This window comes from Haliaeetus albicilla, chromosome 20 (genome assembly GCF_947461875.1).
Source record: "Haliaeetus albicilla chromosome 20, bHalAlb1.1, whole genome shotgun sequence".
NCBI lineage: Eukaryota > Metazoa > Chordata > Aves > Accipitriformes > Accipitridae > Haliaeetus > Haliaeetus albicilla.
This window is the reverse complement of record NC_091502.1, coordinates 12,900,706-12,916,973: the sequence shown is the minus strand read 5'-3', so window position 1 is coordinate 12,916,973 and position 16,268 is coordinate 12,900,706. Positions and strand designations below refer to the sequence as shown.

The 16,268-nt window shown below is 50.5% G+C and overlaps 1 long non-coding RNA gene across 1 annotated transcript; it reads right to left on the bottom strand.

Annotated features, from left to right (window-relative positions):
* Positions 1–8,149: 8,149 nt before the first annotated feature.
* Positions 8,150–13,862, bottom strand: LOC138690118 (uncharacterized). Its single transcript, XR_011328914.1, has 3 exons — positions 13,788–13,862; positions 8,897–9,003; positions 8,150–8,532 (listed from the first exon to the last, which is right to left on the bottom strand). It is a non-coding gene; the product is annotated as an uncharacterized lncRNA (long non-coding RNA).
* Positions 13,863–16,268: the final 2,406 nt, after the last annotated feature.

The window sequence follows — 16,268 nt, the reverse complement described above, 5'->3', positions numbered from 1 at the left end:
CCACCAGCAACCACCCACCCGCTCTGGCAGTGCCACTGCATCATCAGGTTGGTGCCAAGAGCTGATGTGGTTTTTGATTGCTTAACTTAGCGTCAGCATCCTTGTAGACGGTAGGGAATCTCAGTGGCTGTGTGCCTGAGGTCAGTAGTGTGTCATGGACTGGTCCTTTTGTCTGTGTGGCCCTGCAGCTGGAAAAAGCAGGTAATATCAACAAAGAAAGGAACAGCGACCCTCGCTGACCATGGGCAACCCCTGCTGTGAGCTCTGCCAGCCTCAGGCCAAGGCTGTCAGTCCCACCTCTCCCTGGCAGCCAGTAGACACCCATCCCATGCTGGCTTTGTCCACCAGCAACCACCTACCTACTCTGGCACTGCCACTGCATCATTAGGTTGGTGCCAAGAGCTGATGTCCTTTCTGATTCCTTAACTCAGTGTCAGCATCCTTGTAGATGTTAGGGAATCTCAGTGGCTGTGTGGCTGAGGAGCGGAGTGCTCCATGCTCTGGTCGTTTACTCGGCCTGGGCCTGCAACTCTGAAAGACAGGATAGCAAACAATGGAACAGCCACTCTTATTTACCATGGGCAATGCCTGCCCAGGGCTGTGCCAAACTCTTGATGCCTTAACTTCTTGTCAGTGTCCTTTTAGAAGGTCAGAGACCTCTCTGTCTCTGTGGATGAGGACGGGAGTGCGGCATGGTCTGGTCCTTTTCCCTGAGTGGGTCTGGAGCTGGAAAAAGCAGGATAATATCAACAAAGAAAGGAACAGCGACCCTCGCTGAGCATGGGCAACCCCTGCTGTGAGCTCTGCCAGCCTCAGGCCAAGGCTGTCAGTCCCACCTCTCCCTGGCAGCCAGTAGACACCCATCCCATGCTGGCTTTGTCCACCAGCAACCAACCACCCGCTCTGGCAGTGCCATTGCATCATTAGGTTGGTCCAAATTCCTCATGTCCTTTTTGATTGCTTAACTCAGTGTCAGCATCCTTGTAGATGGTAGGGAATCTCAGTGGCTGTGTGGCTGAGGTGCGGAGTGCTCCATGCTCTGGTCGTTTACTCGGCCTGGGCCTGCAACTCTGAAAGACAGGATAGCAAACAATGGAACAGCCACTCTTATTTACCATGGGCAATGCCTGCCCAGGGCTCTGCCAAACTCTTGATGCCTTAACTTCTTGTCAGTGTCCTTTTAGATGGTCAGACACCTCTCTGTCTCTGTGGCTGAGGTCGGGAGTGCGCATTGGTCTGGTCCTTTTCCCTGTGTAGGTCTGCAGTTGGAAAAACCAGGATAATATCAACAAAGAAAGGAACAGCGACCCTCGCTGACCATGGGCAACCCCTGCTGTGAGCTCTGCCAGCCTCAGGCCAAGGCTGTCAGTCCCACCTCTCCCTGGCAGCCAGTAGACACCCATCCCATGCTGGCTTTGTCCACCAGCAACCAACCACCCGCTCTGGCAGTGCCATTGCATCATTAGGTTGGTCCAAATTCCTCATGTCCTTTGTGATTGCTTAACTTAGCGTCAGCACCCTTGTAGATGGTAGGGAATCTCAGTGGCTGTGTGGCTGAGGAGCGGAGTGCTCCATGCTCTGGTCGTTTACTCGGCCTGGGCCTGCAACTCTGAAAGACAGGATAGCAAACAATGGAACAGCCACTCTTATTTACCATGGGCAATGCCTGCCCAGGGCTCTGCCAAACTCTTGATGCCTTAACTTCTTGTCAGTGTCCTTTTAGAAGGTCAGAGACCTCTCTGTCTCTGTGGCTGAGGACGGGAGTGCACCTTGGTCTGGTCCTTTTCCCTGTGTAGGTCTGCAGTTGGAAAAAGCAGGATAATATCAACAAAGAAAGGAACAGCGACCCTCGCTGACCATGGGCAACCCCTGCTGTGAGCTCTGACAGCCTCAGGCCAAGGCTGTCAGTCCCACCTCTCCCTGGCACCTAGTAGACACCCCTCCTATCATGTCATTGTCCACCAGCAACCACCCACCCACTCTGGCAGTGCCACTGCATCATCAGGTTGGTGCCAAGAGCTGATGTGGTTTTTGATTGCTTAACTTAGCGTCAGCATCCTTGTAGACGGTAGGGAATCTCAGTGGCTCTGTGCCTGAGGTCAGTAGTGTGTCATGGACTGGTCCTTTTGTCTGTGTGGCCCTGCAGCTGGAAAAAGCAGGATAATATCAACAAAGAAAGGAACAGCGACCCTCGCTGACCATGGGCAACACCTTCTGTGAGCTCTGCCAGCCTCAGGCCAAGGCTGTCAGTCCCACCTCTTCCTGTAAGCCTGTAGACACCCATCCCATGGTGGCTTTGTCCACCAGCAACCACCCACCCACTCTGGCAGTGCCACTGCATTATTAGGTTGGTGCCAAGAGCTGATGTCCTTTCTGATTGCTTAACTCACTGTCAGCGTCCTTGTAGATGGTAGGGAATCTCAGTGGCTGTGTGGCTGAGGAGCGGAGTGCTCCATGCTCTGGTCGTTTTCTCGGCCTGGGCCTGCAACTCTGAAAGACAGGATAGCAAACAATGGAACAGCCACTCTTATTTACCATGGGCAATGCCTGCCCAGGGCTCTGCCAAACTCTTGATGCCTTAACTTCTTGTCAGTGTCCTTTTAGATGGTCAGAGACCTCTCTGTCTCTGTGGATGAGGTCGGGAGTGCGCATTGGTCTGGTCCTTTTGCTTGTGTAGGTCTGCAGTTGGAAAAAGCAGGATAATATCAACAAAGAAAGGAACAGCGACCCTCGCTGACCATGGGCAACCTCTGCTGTGAGCTCTGCCAGCCTCAGGCCAAGGCTGTCAGTCCCACCTCTCTCTGGCAGCCAGTAGACACCCATCCCAAGGTGGCTTTGTCCACCAGCAACCAACCACCCGCTCTGGCAGTGCCACTGCATCATTAGGTTGGTCCAAATTGCTCATGTCCTTTCTGATTGCTTAACTCAGTGTCAGCGTCCTTGTAGATGGTAGGGAATCTCAGTGGCTGTGTGGCTGAGGAGCGGAGTGCTCCATGCTCTGGTTGTTTTCTTGGCCTCGGCCTGGAACTCTGAAAGACAGGATAGCAAACAATGGAACAGCCACTCTTATTTACCATGGGCAATGCCTGCCCAGGGCTCTGCCAAACTCTTGATGCCTTAACTTCTTGTCAGTGTCCTTTTAGAAGGTCAGAGACCTCTCTGTCTCTGTGGCTGAGGACGGGAGTGCGCCATGGTCTGGTTCTGTTCCCTGAGTGGGTCTGGAGCTGGAAAAAGCAGGATAATATCAACAAAGAAAGGAACAGCGACCCTCGCTGACCATGGTCAATGCCTGCTGTGAGCTCTGCCAGCCTCAGGCCAAGGCTGTCAGTCCCACCTCTCCCTGGCACCTAGTAGACACCCCTCCTATCATGTCATTGCCCACCAGCAACCACCCACCCACTCTGGCAGTGCCACTGCATCATCAGGTTGGTGCCAAGAGCTGATGTGGTTTTTGATTGCTTAACTTAGCGTCAGCATCCTTGTAGACGGTAGGGAATCTCAGTGGCTGTGTGGCTGAGGTCAGTAGTGTGTCATGGACTGGTCCTTTTGTCTGTGTGGCCCTGCAGCTGGAAAAAGCAGGATAATATCAACAAAGAAAGGAACAGCGACCCTCGCTGACCATGGGCAACCCCTGCTGTGAGCTCTGCCAGCCTCAGGCCAAGGCTCTCAGTCCCACCTCTCCCTGGCAGCCAGTAGACACCCATCCCATGCTGGCTTTGTCCACCAGCAACCAACCACCCGCTCTGGCAGTGCCACTGCATCATTAGGTTGGTGCCAAGAGCTGATGTCCTTTCTGATTACTTAATTTAGCGTCAGCGTCCTTGTAGATGGTAGGGAATCTCAGTGGCTGTGTGGCTGAGGTGCGGAGTGCTCCATGCTCTGGTCGTTTTCTCGGCCTGGGCCTGCAACTCTGAAAGACAGGATAGCAAACAATGGAACAGCCACTCTTATTTACCATGGGCAGTTCCTGCCCAGGGCTGTGCCAAACTCTTGATGCCTTAACTTCTTGTCAGTGTCCTTTTAGAAGGTCAGAGACCTCTCTGTCTCTGTGGCTGAGGTCGGGAGTGCGCATTGGTCTCGTTCTGTTCCCTCAGTGGGTCTGGAGCTGGAAAAAGCAGGATAATATCAACAAAGAAAGGAACAGCGACACTCGCTGACCATGGGCAACCCCTGCTGTGAGCTCTGCCAGCCTCAGGCCAAGGCTCTCAGTCCCACCTCTCCCTGGCACCTAGTAGACACCCCTCCTATCATGTCATTGCCCACCAGCAACCACCCACCCACTCTGGCAGTGCCACTGCATTGTTAGGTTGGTGCCAAGAGCTGATGTCCTTTCTGATTGCTAAACTTAGCGTCAGCGTCCTTGTAGATGGTAGGGAATCTCAGTGGCTGTGTGGCTGAGGTGCGGAGTGCTCCATGCTCTGGTCGTTTACTCGGCCTGGGCCTGCAACTCTGAAAGACAGGATAGCAAACAATGGAACAGCCACTCTTATTTACCATGGGCAATGCCTGCCCAGGGCTCTGCCAAACTCTTGATGCCTTAACTTCTTGTCAGTGTCCTTGTAGAAGGTCAGAGACCTCTCTGTCTCTGTGGCTGAGGACGGGAGTGCGCCTTGGTCTGGTCCTTTTCCCTGTGTAGGTCTGGAGTTGGAAAAAGCAGGATAATATCAACAAAGAAAGGAACAGCGACCCTCGCTGACCATGGGCAACCCCTGCTGTGAGCTCTGCCAGCCTCAGGCCAAGGCTGTCAGTCCCACCTCTCCCTGGCACCTAGTAGACACCCCTCCTATCATGTCATTGCCCACCAGCAACCACCCACCCGCTCTGGCAGTGCCACTGCATCATCAGGTTGGTGCCAAGAGCTGATGTGGTTTTTGATTGCTTAACTTAGCGTCAGCATCCTTGTAGACGGTAGGGAATCTCAGTGGCTGTGTGCCTGAGGTCAGTAGTGTGTCATGGACTGGTCCTTTTGTCTGTGTGGCCCTGCAGCTGGAAAAAGCAGGTAATATCAACAAAGAAAGGAACAGCGACCCTCGCTGACCATGGGCAACCCCTGCTGTGAGCTCTGCCAGCCTCAGGCCAAGGCTGTCAGTCCCACCTCTCCCTGGCAGCCAGTAGACACCCATCCCATGCTGGCTTTGTCCACCAGCAACCACCTACCTACTCTGGCACTGCCACTGCATCATTAGGTTGGTGCCAAGAGCTGATGTCCTTTCTGATTCCTTAACTCAGTGTCAGCATCCTTGTAGATGTTAGGGAATCTCAGTGGCTGTGTGGCTGAGGAGCGGAGTGCTCCATGCTCTGGTCGTTTACTCGGCCTGGGCCTGCAACTCTGAAAGACAGGATAGCAAACAATGGAACAGCCACTCTTATTTACCATGGGCAATGCCTGCCCAGGGCTCTGCCAAACTCTTGATGCCTTAACTTCTTGTCAGTGTCCTTTTAGAAGGTCAGAGACCTCTCTGTCTCTGTGGCGGAGGACGGGAGTGCGGCATGGTCTGGTCCTTTTCCCTGAGTGGGTCTGGAGCTGGAAAAAGCAGGATAATATCAACAAAGAAAGGAACAGCGACCCTCGCTGACCATGGGCAACCCCTGCTGTGAGCTCTGCCAGCCTCAGGCCAAGGCTGTCAGTCCCACCTCTCCCTGGCAGCCAGTAGACACCCATCCCATGCTGGCTTTGTCCACCAGCAACCAACCACCCGCTCTGGCAGTGCCACTGCATCATTAGGTTGGTCCAAATTGCTCATGTCCTTTCTGATTCCTTAACTCAGTGTCAGCATCCTTGTAGATGGTAGGGAATCTCAGTGGCTGTGTGGCTGAGGAGCGGAGTGCTCCATGCTCTGGTCATTTTCTCGGCCTGGGCCTGCAACTCTGAAAGACAGGATAGCAAACAATGGAACAGCCACTCTTATTTGCCATGGGCAATGCCTGCCCAGGGCTGTGCCAAACTCTTGATGCCTTAACTTCTTCTCAGTGTCCTTTTAGAAGGTCAGATACTTCTCTGTCTCTATGGCTGAGGACGGGAGTGTGGCATGGTCTGGTCCTGTTCCCTGAGTGGGACAGGAGCTGGAAAAAGCAGGGTAATATCAACAAACAAAGGAACAGCGACCCTCGCTGAACATGGGCAACCCCTGCTGTGAGCTCTGCCAGCCTCAGGCCAAGGCTGTCAGTCCCACCTCTCCCTGGCAGCCAGTAGACACCCATCCCATGGTGGCTTTGTCCACCAGCAACCACCCACCCACTCTGGCAGTGCCACTGCATCATTAGGTTTGTGCCAATACCTGATGTCCTTTTTCATTGCTTAACTTAGCGTCAGCATCCTTGTAGATGGTAGGGAATCTCAGTGGCTGTGTACCTGAGGTCAGCAGTGCGACATGGACTGGTCTTTTGTCTGTGTGGCCGTGCAGCTGGAAAAAGCAGGATAATATCAACAAAGAAAGGAACAGCGACCCTCGCTGACCATGGGCAACCCCTGCTGTGAGCTCTGCCAGCCTCAGGCCAAGGCTGTCAGTCCCACCTCTTCCTGTAAGCCTGTAGACACCCATCCCATTGTGATAAATGAATTGAGTCTCAAACAGGATTCCAATCAAAGTTTGCAATTTATTAAATGAATAAATGCAAGCAAACAGCGCTGGGCACGCCAGGAGCTTCTGCTCTACCAAGACGCATGCTGTGAAAAACAACCCAGCTTCTTTTATAGTCTAACATTAGTTACATATTCATACTAGGCAATTTCTTCTAAAAGACTCTCCACCTCCTGGTTTTGTGGGTGCTGTAGTTCTCCTAGAAACTTCTTAAACTCTCCTCATTGGCTGAGGGTCTCCTATACAACGTATCTCCGACCAAGCTCTCCACTGCTCGGGCCCACAGCAGCCATCCTGTATAACAGCCGACACCCTGCACAGCACCAGCTGCGATCACCAGAACCCAAACAAGTTCACAACAGACACCTCCCCCTCAACAAATGCATACCACAAATTGCCCATCAAGACCCTAAGTACTGCAGTCTCTGAGGCTAAGTATACATTTAAATGCCTCAGTTCTCCCCTAGGATCTCTTGTTTAACACTGTGCAGTTAACAACAAAACCGGTTTGGGGCTGGCAAAAAAGAACTATATACATATCATCTGTCTCCACCCGGCCTGCGGTTACACGAGGACCGACAAAATGGTTAAAGATTACATATATAGTGAGGATCACATTTTATTATGCGGCCCTAGCATTGTTTATATTGACATGAATCAGATGAACTCATTTCACACCATGGTGGCTTTGCCCACCCCCAACCACCCACCAGCTCTGGCAGTGCCACTGCATCATTAGGTTGGTGCCAAGAGCTGATGTCCTTTGTGATTGCTTAACTTTGTGTCAGCGTCCTTGTAGATGGTAGGGAATCTCAGTTGCTGTGTGGCTGAGGTCAGCAGTGCGCCATGGACTGGTCTTTTTCCCTGAGTGGGCCTGCAGCTGGAAAAAGCAGGATAATATCAATAAACAAAGGAACGGCGACCCTCGCTGACCATGGGCAACCCCTGCTGTGAGCTCTGCCAGCCTCAGGCCAAGGCTGTCAGTCCCACCTTGTCGTGGTCGAGACGGACATATGACAAGTACGCATTCTATAGTACAACCATAGAAGCTTCTGTTATTACTACAAATCTGCAAGTTTATACCCATTTTACTTGTTACCTTGTACATATATCTGTCCCTCATTGGTCAGAAAGTTGTCAGAAGTTGTTTTTCTCACCCCTCATTGTTTTACTTTTTTCAGGTTTCTTATCACATCTGCAAACGATCAACACATTCCTTTAGCTTAATTTCCCAGGCATGCTGCTCATCCTTTCTTGTTCTCTCACAGGAACACTGCAATTTTGTCAATGTCAATATCCTCCCCATGCTCCTTGGTCCAGCAGAGGTCCTCCACAATTCCTTCTTTTTGTTTTTGCGCCAAATATGCCATGTGAATTGTATGCTGCAGTGCCCTTTGCAGCAAGGGCAGCACGCATGGGAGGATGCTCAATGCAATGATAATAATTGCCAATATTAATAATAATCCTGTTTTCAATACTCCCTTTAACCACACTCCAGTCCCCCATTGTGAGAACAAGCCATCCAACCCCCCCCAAAAAGACCCCAATGTCTTCCGTCAGCTTCTGCACCTCCTTTCGCAGCTGTTGGATACTCTGGGACACTGACACCGAATGACCTGATAGGTTCATACAACACATACTATTAAGGTTTTCACAACTGTGGCCATGGGCCAACAATAGAAAATCAATAGCTTCTATGTTTTATAGCATAGCATGGCATATAGAATCTATATCTAGCAATAATCCAGAAAGAGCTTGTGATGTAGCATTGCTTTGCGTGCTTAGCCAGCATCCCTCTTGGCCCGTAGCATTTGCAAGCATTAATCATACGTTCATCTTGGGCTGCGATGGTACCCATATTGCAACCACTACTCCGAGGAGACTGCAGCAGGCGATGACACTTCTAAGTAGGGTTTTACCAGTCATGCTGGCACCCATCGCGGTCCAGTATCTGTGGATACACAAGCATAACCTCGACCCCAGGTTAATAAGTCACAAGGTGCAGACCATTGACCCATCTGCAGGTCCCATATCTGAACCTTAACCCTGGGGGTCACACCAGATATACTTGTCAATGACCCAAAATGACGCAGCATTGGTGGTTGTTGAACATCATCAGTGACCTGCAAAAAATTTAACACATACGTGGCCTTGTTAAGTCGAGCCTCCGGGCCCTCACCCATAATTCCCCCTTTTTGTTTTTGAAGCGTATGCTTTAGAGTTCCATGGGCGCGCTCTACAATGCCTTGTCCTGTGGGAGAATGCGGGATACCGGTGACATGGGTAATTTCCCAAAGCTGCAAAAAGGTAGTCACCTTGGTAGAAAGATAAGCTGGACCGTTGTCAGTCTTAATCTGCTGAGGTACACCAGCCACAGAAAATGCTCGTTGCCAGTGTCGAATAACATCCCTGGCAGCTTCACCTGTAGGAGCGGTGGCAATAACAACAGAAGAAAAAGTATCAATAGACACATGCACGTATTTCAACCGCCCAAACTCAGGTATGTGTGTCACGTCAGTCTGCCAGATTTGCAAGGCTTGAAGGCCTCTAGGGTTGGTTCCATAATAATGAGGTACATGGTGGCCTTGACAGTCAGGGCACGTGGCGATGATGGCACAAGCCTCAGAGTTCGACAGTCGAAATTACCGCTTTAAGGCCTGATGTTCTTGGTGAAAAAAACGATGAGCTTCGATCGCCTGTTGTCTCACATTTGGTACTGGACCTATTGCTACCCCTGATATGAGAGCATCTGCACGAACATTCCCTTCCACAATAAAACCAGGCAAGCTTGTGTGGATTTTAGTATGCATGACATAATATGGGGAGCGGCGTTCCTGAATCTCCATCCATAACAGCTTCAACACCCCAAATAACTTTTCATTTCCCACCTGACCAAGCACAGCCTTATCCAATCTTTGAACCAAACCCGCCACGTAAGCTGAATCGGTGACAACATTTACAGGATCTGGAAAATGTTGAAACACCATCACCATTGCCTGAAGTTCTACAACTTGAGGAGAGCCTTCTTGCTGTTCTCTCTTCTGTTGCCGTTGCTGGCCACCATGCCACACAATGGCTGCTTTTCCTGTTTTTCCTGAACCGTCAGTGAACTCCGTGGGACCACTCACTGGCTCTGATTGACTGAGTTGCTTTTGTGCAAAGCGTATTTTTCATTAGCGGATGAGAGGGAAGATGATACCCAATTTGCCCAGTATAATTTGCCAAGGCTGCTTGCAATGCAGAGCTATTAGCGAGACACCATTCAAAAGAATCGTTTTTAACAGGCACAGTGATACATTCCAGGTCCCTGGCTATCAATTCCATACATTGAACTCGGGTCCTCATGATAATTTGGGCTAAAAGCTCAAAAAGACCTGGGGCGGTTTTCTTTGGTCTGAACGGTAAGAAGGCCCATTCTAACACATGCAATGGATCCGGCCAATCAGAATTCCATTGTGCGATCATGGCAAAAGGTACCAATTTGTCTATTAATACAAAAACCTGAATTGAAACTGTCAGATCAATTCTCCACACACGTCTACGCACAATTGCTTGCTCTACTTCTGTAATTACTTCTTTTGCCTCAGGGGTTAATGCCCGTGGTGCAGCAATATCTGTACCACCCTTCAATAAATCCAAAAGTGGCTGTCACTTCGATGATGGCAACGCTAAATAGGGTCGAACCCAACTGATCACTCCAGCCAATTTTTGTACATTGTTTAAAGTTTTTATCTCCAATTGTAACTGAATGGGTTGTGGTGCGACCATCTGATTTAATATTTTCATACCCAAATACAGCCATGGCTGTTGATGCTGTAACTTTTCAGGTGCAATAACTAGGCCTAATCGCTGTAGTGAATCACATGCTGTGACTTCCATTTCGCTTAACATCTGTTGAGATGGAGCGGCTAACAAAATGCCATCCATATAATGATAACATTAACATGTTGGGAACGCAGCACGAACTGGACTTAAGGCCTTTGCCACAAACCACTGACAAATGGTGGGAGAATTTGTCATTCCCTGAGGCAAAACTTTCCAATGATACCTTTTCGCCGGCTCACTGTTGTTCACTGAAGGCACAGTGAAAGCAAACTTCTCCATATCGGGTGCGGCTAAATAGATGGTGAAAAAACAATCTTTTAAGTCCATTACAATCATTTCCCATTGCATTGGAATCATAGTTGGAGAAGGTAACCCTGGCTGCAATGCCTCCATGGTTGCTATTACCTCATTAATCTTTCATAAATCAGGTAATAGCCTCCATTTTCCAGATTTCTTTTTGATCACAAACACTGGTGTGTTCCATGGGCTATGAGAGGTCTCAGTATGTCCTGCAGCCAATTGTTCTGCAACTGAAGAGTTCAAGGCGAGGAGTTTTTCTTGATTGAGGGGCCGCTGATCCACGCACACTGGTTTATCTGTTAACCAGGTCAGTGCCAGTGTCGGGCGCTCCACGCCCTGTAGCACAGTGGCCCCTATGAAAAATCCGTGGTAAGACGCACCCCCCATCGATCCAACACATCTCGACCCCATAAATTAAGTGGCAAAGTGGTGACATATGGCCTCACAGTGGCTTTCTGTCCCTCTGGGATGCTTATTAGCACAGGTTTTGCTGCAATAAAACTGTTTGAAACTCCACCTACACCCAACGCTCCTTCCGCATTTACAACTAATGGCCACGAGGAGGGCCAGTTACGCTGCGCTATGATGGTCATATCAGCCCCAGAGTCCAGCAGACCTATCAATTTTATCTGTGATGGGGATGCATTTGCCATAGTGAGGGTACAGGTCATTTCTGGCCTGCTTTCCGTAATGCGTTGCGACCAAAATACCTGCGGCTTTCCAGCGGACCAAAAACCTTGAGTACCACGAATTACCTGTTCTGTCGCAGGCACACGGCTCATAAATGGTATGAGTTGAGCAATTCGTGTGCCTCCTTTTATAGTGACTGGAGGGGTTGCAGTAGATACCATTGCACATATTTGCCCGTGATAACCAGCATCAATAACTCCCACATGCACCATTAACCCTTGCAAAGTACTACTTGATCGTCCTATTAGTAAGGCACTTAATCCTTTACCAATCGGTCCCCAGGCTTCCGGGGGCACTTTATGCACTCCTTGGATAGATAAAGTCACTGTGTGAGTGGTGCATACATCCATCCCGGCTGCTCCTTGGGTTTGTCCCTGTAACTTGTCACCAAGGCTTGTGGTGTCTGCGCTGGCTGTTGCACCAGAAAGGGGTTGCTAAAGTGGTAGGGCATTTGTGTCTGCACGCGCCCCTTCGCGCTCTTTCTGCAGTTTCCCGACTGGAGGGGTTGACCGTTAGCATGAAATTTAGATTTACATGGCTTTGCAAAGTGTCCCAGCTTTCCGCACTTAAGACATGTAGCTGCTCCAACAGGCACCTGCCCAGCTCCTCCTTTTCTATTTTTAGCGGGACAGTTAGCCTTGACATGTCCAGTCTGCCCGCAGCAGTAACATTTCTGATCAGACATACGCATTGCAGACATAGCTGTAGCTAATGCAGACATTTTGTGTTCAACAGAGCCCACCTTCCCGCAAGCCGTAATCATAGCTTCTAGGGTTGGATCCCCAGGGAGCGTCTCAATCACCTTTTGACACTCTGTGTTAGCATTGTCACGGGCTAACTGTTTTACCAGCATTTCTCGTATATGTGCATCAAATACCTGCCGCTCTATAGCCCCCATCAATTTCTCTACAAATGACAGAAATGGCTCTTTAGCCCCCTGTTTAATCATGGTATATCTTGCCTTAGGCTCTGCCAGCTCTGCCGTTTGGAGCAAAGTTCTACACCAATAGTCTTTACTTGCTCCAATACAAGTGGATGCCATTGAGCCTGATGTTGAGGATTATTAAATTGACCAGTCCCAGTCAGAACATCAGCTCCATTACCATAATGTGGATCGGTTTGCGAAAGCTGCAAATTGTGCACTGCTTGCGCCTCTGCTCTCTGAGTCCAGATACTACGAAAAATGGCGCATTGCACAGGTTGGAAAATAATTTGAGCAATCTGAGCAATATCAGAAGGTGTCATTTCTTCCAGAGTTAATAGGCGTATCAATTGCATAACTGTGGGGGAGTTGGGACCATATTGCGCAGTTGCCTTTTGTAAATCCTATATAACTTTCCACGAATATGGTCTATGTTCATCCATAATTCCTTGCCCTGGATCACCCCGTACCACCGGGAAAGCCATCGCCCCAGTTCCCCTTAAATTCGTTTCACCAGAGTTGCCTGGTGTTACAGGAACGTTAATTTGCTCGGACAGGTCCCAGTTTCCTTCTTGCAGAGCTCGAGCTTTCACCTGCTGCCAGAATTTCAGGGGGTTGTGGGGACTGACAGTAATTCGAGCCGGTGGAAGGACCCAGGGCTGTCCTCGGCAACGCGAGCCTCCCTGTAATTGTCCCTCCTTCGGTGTTCCCGCAGACCCCCCAGGTTCAGGATCCCCCATATCATTGTCCATGGGATCATCCCAACCCTCTGATGTTTCGGCTGGCAGAGGGGGGTACAGGCATGAGGTCCCCTGTTCCCCTCCCCGCGCCCGGGGGGGGGCTATTCATCCCTTCTCGATCCTCTGAATCAGGGGGCAAGGGGGGGCGCACGGGTTAACCGGCGCCTCTGCCGTTTCAGCAGGGCATATGTCACTACCAGGAAGCAAGTCCTGGGGCCGCTTATATGTTCTATCTTTAATAGTCCGAGGATGTCCTGAGGGCTGCTCATCATCAGAGTCATCAACGAAAGGGTTCTTCTGTCGGCCCCGTGGCTTTGGCCGCCCTGCACACTCGCCAGAGGACTGGGCAACAGACCCCACGTCCTCTCTGGGACAGAGGACTGTCCTCCCCCCGCGATAGGGACGTCTGGCTCCTTCATCCTATCCCTTTGTTCTCTAATGTCTTTGACGGTTTCAAGGAGCAGGTACGACGTCACCAGGAGGCTGGCTGCCTCCTTAGATCCTCCAGACGCACTGTCAAACAGCTTGTCCCCGAGTCCTTGCCACACAGGCACACTAAAAGCAGTCACTGTATCTGCTTTATATCTGTGTTGCTTGCCCCATAAGAGCATTTTCCGCAACATCAACTCTTCTAATTTAAGTCCTCTCTTTTGCAATATTACTTTCCACATATTTACAATTCCGGTGTCCTCTTTACTGAGGGTCCCGCCTCTGTTCCTGGCAGCTCACCTGTTTATCTCCAGGTGTCAAGTATCGGTCCGGACTAGCAGCTCTTCCCGCTGCTCTCAAGCTATGCCGGGCTCCATCTACACTGCTCTCGCAGTCACAAGCATTGTTTACAGCATCACATCGGGGTCACCAATTGCTGTGGTCGAGACGGACAAACGACAAGTACGCATTCTTATATTACAAGCAAAGAAGCTTCTTTTATTACTACAAGCCAGCAAATTTATACCCATTATACCTGTTACATTGTACATAAGTCTGTCCCTCATTGGTCAGAAAGTTTTCAGAAGTTGCTTTTCTTAACAGTCATTGGGTGACATTTTTAAGGTTCCTTATCACAACTGCAAACAATCAACACATTCCTTAAGATTAGTTTCCCAGGCATGCTTCTCATCCTTTCTGGTTCTCTCACAGGAACACTGTAATATTGTCAATGTCAATATCCTCCCCAGGCTCCGAGGTCCAGCCGAATCCTCCAAACCACCTCTCCCTGGCAGCCAGCAGACACCCATCCTATGGTGGCTTTGGCCACCAGCAACCACCCACCCACACTGGCAGTGCCACTGCATCATTAGGTTGGTGCCAGGAGCTGATGTCTTTTTTGATTGCTTAACTTAGCGTGAGCATCCTTGTAGATGGTAGGGAACTCAGTGGTTGTGTGGCTGAGGAGTGGAGTGCTCCATGCTCTGGTCGTTTTCTCGGCCTGGGCCTGGAACTCTGAAAGACAGGATTGCAAACAATGGAACAGCCACTCTTATTTGCCATGGGCAATGCCTGCACAGGGCTGTGCCAAACTCTTGATGCCTTAACTTCTTGTCAGTGTCATTTTAGAAGGTCGGAGACCTTTCTGTCTCTGTGGATGAGGACGGGAGTGCGCCTTGGTCTGCTCCTGTTCCCTGTGTAGGTATGGAGTTGGAAAAAGCAGGATAATATCAACAAAAAAAGGAAAAGTGACCCTCGCTGACCATGGGCAACCCCTGCTGTGAGCTCTGCCAGCCTCAGGCCAAGGCTGTCAGTCCCACCTCTCCCTGGCAGCCAGTAGACACCCATCCCATGGTGGCTTTGTCCACCAGCAGCCACCCACCCACACTGGCAGTGCCACTGCATCATTAGGTTGGTCCAAATTGCTCATGTCCTTTTTGATTGCTTAACTTAGTGTGAGCGACCTTGTAGATGGTAGGGAATCTCAGTGGCTGTGTGGCTGAGGAGCGGAATGCTCCATGCTCTGGTCGTTTTCTCGGCCTGGGCCTGCGACTCTGAAAGACAGGATAGCAAACAATGGAACAGCCACTGTTATTTACCATGGCAAACGCCTGCCCAAGTCTGTGCCAAACGCTGGACGTCTTAACTTCTTGTCAGTGTTCTTTTAGAAGGTCAGAGACCTCTATGTCTCTGTGGCTGAGGACAGGAGCGGGCCATGGTCTAGTCCTTTTCCCTGAGTGGGTCTGGAGCTGGAAAAAGCAGGATAATATCAAGAAACAGAGGAACAACGAACCTCGCTGACGATGGGCAACCCCTGCTGTGAGCTCTGCCAGCCTCAGGCCAAGGCTGTCAGTCCCACCTCTCCCTGGCAGCCAGAAGACACCCATCCCATTGTGGCTTTGTCCACCAGCAACCACCTACCCACACTGGCAGTACCACTGCATCATTAGGTTGGTCCAAATTGCTCATGTCCTTTTTGATTGCTTAACTTAGCGTCAGCATCCTTGTACACATTAGGGAATCTCAGTGGCTGTGTGGCTGAGGAGCGGAGTGCTCCATGCTCTGGTCGTTTTCTCGGCCTGGGCCTGCAACTCTGAAAGACAGGATAGAAAACAATGGAACAGCCACTCTTATTTGCCATGGGCAATGCCTGCCCAGGGCTGTGCCAAACTCTTGATGCCTTAACTTCTTGTCAGTGTCCTCTTAGAAGGTCAGAGAGACCTCTCTGTCTCTCTGGCTGAGGACGGGAGTGCGCCATGGTCTCGTCCTTTTCACTGAGTGGGTCTGGAGCTGGAAAAAGCAGGATAATATCAACAAAGAAAGGAACAGCGACCCTCGCTGACCATGGGCAACCCCTGCTGTGAGCTCTGCCAGCCTCAGGCCAAGGCTGTCAGTCCCACCTCTCCCTGGCAGCCAGTAGACACCCATCCCATGGTGGCTTTGTCCAACAGCAGCCATCCACCCACACTGGCAGTGCCACTGCAATATTAGGTTGGTGCTAAGAGCTGATGTCCTTTCTGATTGCTTAAATTAGGGTCAGCATCCTTGTAGATTGCAGGGAATCTCAGTGGCTGTGTGGCTGAGGTCGGCAGTTCGCCATAGTCTGGTCCATTACCTGAGTGGGTCTGGAGCTGGAAAAAGCAGGATAACGTCAAAAAGAAAGCAACAGCAACCCTGGCTGACCATGGGCAACCCCTGCTGTGAGCTCTGCCAGCCTCAGGCCAAGGCTGTCAGTCCCACCTCTCCCTGGCAGCCAGTAGACACCCATCCCATGGTGCCTTT